This window comes from Gadus morhua, chromosome 8 (genome assembly GCF_902167405.1).
Source record: "Gadus morhua chromosome 8, gadMor3.0, whole genome shotgun sequence".
NCBI lineage: Eukaryota > Metazoa > Chordata > Actinopteri > Gadiformes > Gadidae > Gadus > Gadus morhua.
In genome coordinates this window covers 26587598-26597471 of record NC_044055.1, presented here as the reverse complement: position 1 = coordinate 26597471, position 9874 = coordinate 26587598, and the positions used below count along the sequence as shown (strand labels likewise).

General features: G+C 46.8%; 1 long non-coding RNA gene across 1 annotated transcript; it reads right to left on the bottom strand.

Annotated features, from left to right (window-relative positions):
• Positions 1 to 642: 642 nt before the first annotated feature.
• On the bottom strand, positions 643 to 2469 carry LOC115548493 (uncharacterized). The gene is made up of 2 exons (XR_003977594.1): positions 2298 to 2469; positions 643 to 764 (listed from the first exon to the last, which is right to left on the bottom strand). It is a non-coding gene; the product is annotated as an uncharacterized LOC115548493 (long non-coding RNA).
• Positions 2470 to 9874: the final 7405 nt, after the last annotated feature.

Sequence of the window (9874 nt, the reverse complement as noted above, 5' to 3'; positions counted from 1 at the left end):
CGGGCATCTGGCAAGGATGCCTACTGGGCGCCTCCCTTTGGAGGTGTTTCAGGCACGTCCATTGGGGAGGAGACCTCGGGGAAGACCCAGGACTAGGTGGAGAGATTATATCTCAACACTGGCCTGGGAACGCCTCGGGATCCCCCCGTCAGAGCTGGTCAATGTGGCCCGGGAAAGGGAAGTCTGGAGCCCCCTGCTTGAGCTGCTCCCCCCGCGACCCGACCCCGGATAAACGGATGACGATGAGATGAGATCGTTATTTATATCCGAGATTATTTAATCTAACCCGATCTAAACTCTATCATGCACCCAAACACGGCGGCGTTTGGGTTTCCTACCTCGGACAACAATTGCCTCGCAACTGGCTGTTTATATCTAGCCGGTGCCATGTTTGGGTGTGTGTCTGTGCCGTAAAGCATTTTCGAAACTACAATCTGACTACATTTTCGGGATACTTCCGCTGCGTCACATCCGGATTGTGTCGGTCCGAACAGATCAAGTTGCATATGCGCTTTTTCACTGGAGAGGCGACATGGGTAAATGACACACCCACCAATCAACCCAGAAATGGATGCAGAACCATCAGCATAACTCTCAACCTGCATACTTAATGTAATTTTGGCTAAAAAAGTTGCATAGTGGGCCTTTAAGAATTCAATACACGTCAACACAAAATAACCTTGTTGTCCTGGAGATGTTTTGAACAGGCATGCCAGTTTCAAGGCCCTCGGTCAGGACTCGAGTGTGAGACACTGCTTCAGAGACTAAAAGGGAAAGTTGGAAGAGAATACACCAAATATGTCAAACCACTTGGGTGTCTTGACCACAGTACACATAATCATGTCTTTTCTTTTCTCTCTTACTACAGGCTTTTTACAATGTATAATGTAGGCTACTGCACAACTAAATTGCCCAAACAAGTTCTAGCTTTTGTGAGGGAAAATAACCTTGAAATGACGGGTACATGAATTGATCCTGGCAAAAACATCAAAATGGCACCCAAGCAAAATACACAAATAAGGTAAAACGAACATGAACCTTGGCGTTCCAGTTTCTGGGGAGCCTCGAGCGCCAGGTTCAAGAGCAGTTGACTGCTCGAGCAATACACTGCTCCTGAACCAGGCGCACGAGCCTCCCCAGGGAAGATGCTCATCTTCCGTTGATGTAGTTGGCAACTACGGTCGTACTGACATTTACAGCAATAAGCTAATAATTATTTCATATTATATACAACTCTTGGTAAGTAGACTAACACGAATAGCGATCATGTTTGACTGTCGGCCTGTTAGCAACTTTAGTTAGACCATATTCGTTCATAGATGACTAACTAACGTTAGCTTTATCATCAATGACATTCAGCTAAACTCTGTGCCAAATTGCTTATGGCTACTGCTATGCCAGGATAAGTTATTGCGGTTATCACAGCTGTGTATATTTACTTCACATTAACGTAGTCTGTTTTTCTTAGATTACGTTCATATGTGAGTAACATTAAGAAACAACATTGCTCATATGGCCAACTTAAAATGTCAAATTGTCAAAGAATAGCAGCTAAATGTCCGTTATATCAGCGACATCTATTGCGCTCGAGACATCGTTTGATTTGATTATCAAAGTTCATGACAGGTTCTAGAAGGACATTGATAAAATATTAACGATTTCTTGTTTACAAAATTGTTCGTTTGCTGTACTACAAGTAATGGAATTTTTATACCAATAATACTATGAATGTCATCCATTATATTCCCAAGAAATAACGTTGTCACGGTCACGCGCTGCGTCCCTGACTAGCAGCTGAATCCCGCGAAACCGTCGCGGGAAAATCCAAATCATTAAAATGATCAATTTACTACGGGAAATCGACCCGTGGACATGTCGGCCCATCTACATATTGTACCATAATACCATATAAAACCAAATATTAATGACCCCCTTCACCCAAGCCTCCACAAGGGCAAGAAAAAAAAATCGAATATATGAAGTAACGCGCTCACACTAACTAGACTCCTTTATATAACTTAACTGCGTGCTGAATCCAAAGTATCGTAATATTATTTCCTGAAAGAAAGGACAGCACTGTTGCATTCAAAACTTTTAATCGCCAACAACGGACGTTTCCATTTTTCAGCGTGTAGTGGGCGTGAAGAAGCCATTACACGCTGAAGGGCGCGCGGTCCGAAACGTCCGTTGTTGGCGATTCAAAGTTTCGAAAGCAACCGAGTGCTTTCATGAAACCATAATACTCAACAACTCCATTTCTAAATTACGCTTAATTGGGAAACTATTCTGCTGCTTACCTTGCTATGCCACATGTAAATCCCTTGGCAGTCGGGTGCAGCCTGCTGGCAACGACGACTAATGTGCACGCTGCACAGAAGTGCGCCCCCTCATTACAAATGCATTGAACCGGAACTGAAATCACACGCAGCCTCTATTTTTTTAACCAATCTGATCACAGTTGATTTAGTACGCCAGGTGTGGCCAATAAGAATGCATGTGCTTTTTCAACTCGGAGGGACTTTCAAATGATTACATAACTAAAAACTACATGTTATTAAATGTTAACATTCAAATACACATTCACACAGAATGCACGGTTTTAATCCTGTCAGATAAGCACACTGCAAGCCATCTCATAAATAGTATATCTTAGTTTATTACAGCTGCCTGTAGGACCTTCTACGCTTCAAAGTGAATGTATTTGTATATTTATCCTGCAATAGGTCCTTAATAGGCTATACATTATTAGAAGGGGGATTCTTCACTTGCATGTGAAAGGGTTAAATGCAACTATTCATTGTTGTCACACTATGCCATCAAAACTAACTTTGTGTTTTTTTTCTTCTTCATTTGCATATTTATGGGACACTGAAGACCACTCAAGGCTCACGGTATAAAAAAAAGGTATCAAACTTGCATTTCATAATTGTATCCGATACACACAGAGATGGCCTCTTATTGGAGTAAAAGGAGGCGAGTCTTGTCCAAAGCAAGGGAGACAGAGAACGAGATTTTGCAGCAATTACATTTAATTACAGTTAATCAGGCTGAAAATGCCCCCCCTAGCTTACCAGATCTAGCACTGTGTGGGACTTCAGAATTCGAGAACAGTCCTTGCCAAAACACTACAGACAGTGATGCCAGTGAAAGAGAGGATTTTAGTGGGTTATCCAGCTCTGATGAAAGTGAGCCTGAGGAAATGAGTTTACAAGCTAAACTAAAGCAATGGGCATCAACTTTTGGCATTACTCTTGTTGCAGTTACCGCTCTTCTGTCAATATTGAGAGTACACCACTCTGAGCTGCCTAAAGATGCCAGGACACTTCTTGGCACACAAAAGAAAATAGCTGTGCATGCATTAGGTGGTGGTGAATATCACCATTTTGGATTGGCTAAGGGAATTTTATCAAAATTGAATTCAATCCATTTGCCTAGCTGCCTTCAGACAATTCGGTTACAATTCAACATTGACGGTTTACCCATTTTTAAGAGTTCAAAGGTTCAGTTTTGGCCAATTCTTGCGCTGCTTGATTGTGATTACACAAAAACCCCTTTTATTATTGGTTTGTTTTGTGGAACTGGAAAACCATCTAGTGTGTATGACTACCTCAAAGAATTTGTCAATGACCTTACCCAGCTACTGAGGAATGGATTGACCTTCAGAGGTAAACCTCTAAAGGTGATGGTGTGCTCCTTCATTTGTGATGCTCCAGCACGTGCTTTTGTGAAACAGATGAAGTCCCACAATGGGTACTCTGGGTGTGACAAGTGCAATCAGGTTGGCGTGTGGCAAAATAAAATGACATATCCTGAAATAAATGCCAGGCTTAGATCAGACGAAGACTTTGCTTTAATGTCAGACACAGATCACCACCTGCGACCTAGTCCCCTTACTGGCATTTTTCAGATGGTAACCCAGTTTCCCATTGATTACATGCACCTCTGCTGTTTGGGTGTAACAAAAAAACTCATTCTTTTCTGGATGAAGGGCAAAAACCTGGCCATAAGACAGCCATCTAATATCATCTCAGCTATATCATCTAAACTGATTGCTCTCCGTCCCCATATTCCATCTGAATTTGCCCGAAAACCACGAGAGCTGACAGAGATAGAAAGATGGAAGGCTACAGAACGAAGGCAGTTCATGATTTACAGTGGACCTGTAACCAGCACAATCTACCAGAAGAGATTTTTGAGAACTTCCTGTTTTCCGTGGGTGTGTTCTTATTACTCAGCCCCAACCTCTCTGCACCCATGATTGATTTTGCCAATAGAGTCCTAACAGCATTTGTTAAAAGCTTTGGAGATTTATATGGTCAAGGAGAAATTGTATTTACAGTTCATCAGGTGATACATCTAGCTGATGTGTAAAACAGTTTGGTGCCCTTGACCGTGTCTCTGCATTTCCTTATGAAAACTTCCTTGGAAAAGTAAAAAAAATATTGCGAAAGCCTCAACTACCATTACAACAGAGAGTCAAGAGACTCTCAGAGGTTTCACATATGTATGTTACTTACAGAGTGTTTTTTTTTTTTATCCTTACTAGTGCCGATGATAAAGCATTTTTTTTAGCAACGACATCGCTATTGATTTCTATCTAGTGCTAGCTGATATCAGCTGGCTGGATGCTGGCTGTCGGCTGATTATCTGCTATGTAGCCTAGTCAATTTATGGTGGCTATTGAAAAGTAAAAGAACGGTATATGTATTAACATCATTTGATTTACAGATTCATTAATATATCAATATAATGATGTTATCGTACTTTTGGTATTATATTCTGAAGCCAGGTGTGATACTTAATAAAACATTTTGATGACCCTGGTGTGTGCTACATAGCAGCCCAGGTGTGAAATAAAATGCATATTTTTTTCATTTAAACTTAATATAAAGTTATTTCGAGCCATTTTGTAAAATTAGGGGTTAGCTGAGCCAGCTAAATATCACCACCTAAATACAGTAGGCTAGTGTTGCCTCTTGCTGCACCAGTAGTAGTAGCTGCTAGCCTATAGGTCGAACTACTGGTTGTTCTTCTCAAGGGAAAATTTGTGCGATAAACACCACAAAATGAAGTTGTATGTCTCCACCTGTCGTCTTCTCCCATGCAAATTATCCTGTAGAAAAGAAATAACGCTGGCTGAAAAGAAGACGGAGCGCACGATCATAAAGTTATTGATTTTTCTCTGGTCAAAGCGTATACCTACTTGGCTCAGTTCAAATGCAGTTCAAATGCAGGGGCACATTAATTGAATGGGGGGGGGGGGGTTGTTAGTGTGTTCCTTAGCCTAGATGTTGATTTGGTGCAGTTAGATTGTTTTTCTTTTCTTATTGACTGACCTGAACTGCCAGCTTGCCACCCAGCTGATGCATTCCCTCAGGAAGTTCTCCTTCTCCTGGTTTCCTGAGCTTAGGGGTCGTCGCCAGGGGTTAGAATCCTTGACGGATCTGCAAGTAGTATAGTTGTAGGTAGATAGTCGTAGTTAGTGGGGTCAAGGTAGGTAGGTCGTAGTTAATAGGGTGTAGTTAGTAAGTTGTATGTTTGTAAAGTTAAGGTGCTATTTTTTTTTACATAATTACCTGGAATTTAGCACATCAAAAAGGTGATTTAATTTGGCTACACAGTCAGCTGTATCTTTTGCCTCTGCTGGCAGTCTCTGCAATGTTACCATCGCAGAAATGCCTTGATCAAAACAGATACGACAATTGAATAGGTGGTCAGTGTCACATTACAATCTGCAGTTAGTTATTGAAGAAAAGTTTTTGAGAAGATGAAAAAATTTACCAGCAGAGACAGTGTGGCTGAAAACCTCATCATCATCATCGTCATCCGCTTATCCGGGGTCGGGTCGCGGGGGGAGCAGCTCAAGCAGGGGGCCCCAGACTTCCGTTTCCCGGGCCACATTGACCAGCTCTGACGGGGGGATCCCGAGGCGTTCCCAGGCCAGTGTTGAGATATAATCTCTCCACCTAGTCCTGGGTCTTCCCCGAGGTCTCCTCCCCACTGGACGTGCCTGAAACACCTCCCAAGGAAGGCGCCCAGTGGGCATCCTTACCAGATGCCCGAACCACCTCAGCTGACTCCTTTCTAAGTAAAGGAGCAGCGGCTCTAATCCGAGTTCCTCACAGTTGGCTGAGCTTCTCACCCTATCCCTAAGGGAGACGCCAGCCACCCTTCTGAGAAAACTCATCTCGGCCGCTTGTACCCGCGATCTCGTCCTTTCGGTCATCACCCAGCCCTCATGACCATAGGTGAGGATAGGAACGAAGATTGACCGGTAGATCGAGAGCTTTGCCTTGCGGCTCAGCTCTCTTTTCGTTACAACGGTGCGGTAAAGCGAACGCAATACCACCCCCGCTGCTCCGATTCTCCGGCCAATCTCACGCTCCATAGTACCCTCACTCGCGAACAAGACCCCGAGGTACTTGAACTCCTTCACTTGGGCTAAGGACTCATTTCCTACCCGGAGTAAGCAATCCACCGGTTTCCTGCTAAGAGTCATGGCCTCAGAATTAGCGGTGCTGATCCTCATCCCAGCCGGCCGCCAGCCGATCCAGTGAGTGCTGAAGGTCACAGGCCGATGATCCAATGAGGACCACATCATCTGCAAAAAGCATTGACGAGATCCTCCGACCACCGAACTGCAACCCCTCCCCACCACGACTACGCCTCGATATCCTGTCCATGTGTATCAAAAACAGGCGCAGCCCTGGCGGAGACCAGCACCCACTGAGAACGAAACTGACTGGCTGCCGAGGACGCGAACACAGCTCTCGCTTTGGGAGTACAAAGATTGGATGGCCCTGAGGATAGACCCCCTTACCCCATACTCCCGCAGCACCTCCCACAGTTTCTCCCGGGGGACCCGGTCATACGCCTTCTCCAGATCCACAAAACACATGTAGACTGGATGGGCATACTCCCAGGCCCCCTCCAGGATCCTTGCGAGAGTGAAGAGCTGGTCCGTAGTTCCACGTCCGGGGCGAAAACCGCATTGTTCCTCTTCAATCTGAGGTTCGACGATCGGCCGAACCCTCCTTTCCAGCACCTTGGAGTAGAATTTACCAGGGAGGCTGTGAAGTGTGATACCCCGGTAATTGGCACACACTCTCTGGTCCCCCTTTTTGAACAGGAGAACCACCACCCCGGTTTGCCACTCCTTTGGCACTGTACCCGACTCCCACGCGATGTTGAATAGGCGTGTCAACCATGACAGCCCCTCAACACCCAGAGCCTTTAGCATTTCTGGCTGGATCTCATCAATCCCTGGGGCTTTGCCACTGCGGAGATGTTTGACTACCTCAGTGACCTCCACCAGGGAAATTGACAACGAAACACCATCAACCTCGAGCTCTGCCTCCAACATAGAGGGCGTGTTATTCGGATTCAGGAGTTCCTCAAAGTGTTCCTTCCAACGTCCGACGACCTCCTCAGTTGAGGTCAACAGAGTCCCATCCTTACTGTACACAGCTTGGATGGTTCCCCGTTTCCCCCTCCTGAGGTGCCGGATAGTCTTCCAGAAACACTTTAGTGCCGACCGAAAGTCCTTCTCCATGGCCTCTCTGAACTTCTCCCACACCCGCTGCTTAGCCTCCGACACGGCAGCCGCTGCAGCCCTTCGAGCCTGTCGGTACCCTGCAACCGAGTCAGGAGTCCTCCAGGATATCATATCCCGGAAGGCCTCCTTCTTCAATCGGACGGCTTCCCTGACCACCGGTGTCCACCACGGAGTCCGAGGGTTACCGCCCCTTGAGGAGCCTAGGACCCTGAGGCCACAGCTAGCCACCGCAGCTTCAGCAATGGAGGCTTTGAACACCGCCCACTCCGGCTCAATGCCCCCAACCTCCACAGGAATGCCAGAAAAGCTCCGCCGGAGGTGTGAGTTGAAGATACCTAGGACGGGGCCTCCTCCAGACGTTCCCAGTTCACCCGCACTACTCGTTTGGGCTTACCAGGTCTATCCGGAAATTTCCCCCATTCCCTGATCCAACTCACAACCAGATGGTGGTCGGTTGACAGTTCCGCCCCTCTCTTTACCCGAGTGTCAAAAACATGCGGCCTCAGATCAGATGACACGATCACGAAATCGATCATCGATCTTCGGCCTAGGGTACTCTGGTACCAGGTACACTTATGAGCACCCTTATGTTCGAACATGGTGTTTGTTATGGATAATCCATGACTAGCACAGAAGTCCAATAACAAACGACCGCTTGGGTTTAGATCAGGGAGGCCGTTCTTCCCCACCACGCCTCTCCAGGTGTCTCCATCGTTGCCCACGTGGGCGTTGAAGTCTCCCAGCAGAACTACGGAGTCCCCTACTGGAGCCCCATACAGGACTCCATTCAGGGTCTCCAAGACGGCAGAGTACTCTGAGCTGCTGTTTGGTGCATACGCACAAACAACAGTCAGAGTTTTCCCCCCTACAACCCTTAGGCGCAGGGAGGCGACCCTCTCGTCTACCGGGGTAAACTCCAACACCGCGGCGCACAGCCGGGGATTTATGAGTATCCCCACACCCGCCCGGCGCCTCACGCCCTCGGCAACTCCGGAGAAGAATAGAGTCCAACCCTTATCCAGGAGTACGGTACCAGAGCTGAGACTGTGCGTGGAGGTAAGCCCCACCAGATCTAACTGATAGCGCTCCACCTCCCTCACAAGCTCCGGTTCCTTTCCCCACAGCGAGGTGACATTCCACATCCCCAGAGCCAGCTTCTGCCGCTCCGGTCTGGTCCGTTGAGACCCCTGACCTTCGCTGCCACCCATGTGGCTGCGCACCCGACCCCAACGGGTCTTTCCACAGGTGGTGGGCCCATGGGATGAAGAGAGGGGGGGTGCCACGTAGTTTGTTCGGGCTGTGCCCGACCGGGCTCCGTGGCAAACCCGGCCACCAGGCGCTCGCCATCGAGCCCTCCGTCTGGGCCTGGCTCCAGACGGGAGCCCCGGGCTTCCTCCGGGCCGGGTCACATCTCCTCTTTTTTCGTTATTCATTGGAGTTTTTGAACCATTCTTAGTCTGGCCCCTCACCTGAGACCACTCTGCCATGAGTGACCCTACCAGGAGCACAAGGCTCCAGACAACACAGCTCTCAGGTTCACAGGGACACGCAAACCTCTCCACCACGATAAGGTGACGGTTCCAGGAGAAACCTGTGCAGCCAAACTGACACGCATCTTGGAAAATGCTGGCAGCAGAATCAGTTAGCTTCGGGGCCATCCGAATAGTGTGGAGCTTGTCCAGCTCATAGAATTGGCTGATGTGCTTCCAAAGAACATTTCTTCCTTGTGTCTAAGGATGTAAATACATACATATGTGAATCATTGTGATATCTTGTATGTTCAGTATGAGTCCTTGCAATTGTGATTGCTTTGTTTACTGTGCTTACCTGTAGGGCATGTTTGAGGTTTTTCCTGATTGATTTCAGAAGGTGAGGGACATCAAAAATCACAGGAACCCTCTGAACCCCCACCAGGATACAGTGGGACTCCTCACCTCCCAGAGGGTCCAGGCTAGCCCCAAGGTTCCGCACAGCCTTCACATTAGGGCTTCCCTGGTCACATATTACTGCCTGCACCTTTGAAATTGGTTAATACATTGTTGTCAATACAAGGTTGGAGTTAATGTTCATTTGTTAATGCTGCTATTTAAAAAAATAAATAATAATAAAACGCTTTGCACTACATACTGTCAGCCCTATATGATGTAGGTGGCGAATGGCATCCTTAATGACGGTAGCAATATCATCTGCTGGCATTGAAGATGGGGAAAAGAAGTAACCAACCGTCTGTTGAAAGACATGCTTTAGGTAAATGTGTTTGAATATACACAGCAATATCATAACAAATGTTTTTCTAAGGTATGGCTTGCCTGCTTCCAT